The following is a 1,489-nucleotide window of genomic DNA, read 5'->3' as shown; positions in this document are numbered from 1 at the left end:
AGTAGTAATTAGCAGAGTATAGTAATGGCAGTAGTAATTAGAGGTAGTATTAGCAGTAGTATAGTATTAGTATAGGATTAGCAGTAGATTAGCAGTAGTATTGGCATAGCAGTAGTTTGCAGTAGTATTAGCAGTAGTAGAGTATTAGCAAGTAGTAAAGTAGGCAGTAGTATTAGATAGCAGTAGTATTACAGTAGTATTAGCAGTAGTAGTAGTATTAGCAGTAGTATTAGCAGTAGCAGTAGTATTTAGCAGAGTGTAGCAGAGTAGTAGTATTAGCGTATATTAGCATAGTATTAGCAGTAGCAGTAGTATTAGCGTAGTATTAGCGTAGTATAGCAGTAGTGTAGTATTACAGTAGTATTAGCAGTAGTATGAGCATAGCAGTAAGTATTAGGCAGTAGTATAGCAGTAGTCATATAGTTATCAGTAGTAATTATGCAGTAGTATTAGCAGTAGCAGTAGTATTAGCAGTAGTATTAGCAGTAGTATTAGCAGTAGCAGTAGTATTAGCAGTAGCAGTAGTAGTTACAGTTAGTATTAGCATAGTACTAGCAGTAGTAGTAGCAGTAGCAGTAGTATTAGCGTACAGTAGTATAGTATTAGAGTACAGTTAGTATTAGCAGTAGCAGTAGTAGTAGTATTACAGTAGCAGAGTATTATCAGTAGGATTAGCAGGAGTAGTAGTATTAGTAAGTAGTATTACAGTAGTATTAGCAGTAGTATTAGTATTTAGCAGTAGTATAGGCAGTACAGTAGTATTAGGCAGTAGGATTAGGAGTAGTATTAGCATAGTAGTAGGTATTGTAGTAGTATATCAGTAAGTATTAGCAGTAGGCAGTAGTATAGCAGTAGTATTAGCAGTAGTATTAGCAGTAGTAGTAGTATTAGTAGTAGTATTAGCAGTAGTAGTAGTATTAGCAGTAGTATTAGCAGTAGTATTAGTAGTAGTATTAGCAGTAGTATTAGTAGTAGTATTAGCAGTAGCAGTAGTTCTATAATCTATATGTTGGCCGCACACATATCTGGGGTGCGTTCCAGTTCAGTTTGTTCATGAAGCTTCCTCACTGAGTGTCCACGTGTCCGTCATGATGAAGGAGAGGAGCTTCATGCTTCCTTCATCTTCATCATCTCCTTCAGAGGACACACGGAGCATCCTTTAGGAAAGGAGAGGAGGTGACCTGTCCAAACTGTTTGGAACTGTGCCCTCCAGCGTCCTGCAGATCCTCATGAAGTTCCCGTTGCTGGTTCCTCAGAGATCTTTGCCATAACTTGCTGATATGTTTGTGTGTGAGCGAGCATAGCAGCTAACAAACACTTCATCTGCTTCTGTGACAGCTGGACAATATTCATTATTACTGACACTCTGACTGATGATGACGTCACAGTTTGACATTTCCTGCAGCAAACAACACGGTCAGAGCGCGGGGAGGATCCAGGAAGGATCTCAGAGGAGCGTTTTGTAGTCCATCTTCTGGACTTTGTAGTT

Source organism: Larimichthys crocea, unplaced genomic scaffold (genome assembly GCF_000972845.2).
Source record: "Larimichthys crocea isolate SSNF unplaced genomic scaffold, L_crocea_2.0 scaffold33, whole genome shotgun sequence".
NCBI classification, from domain to species: domain Eukaryota; kingdom Metazoa; phylum Chordata; class Actinopteri; family Sciaenidae; genus Larimichthys; species Larimichthys crocea.
Note: the sequence above shows the minus strand (reverse complement) of the source record.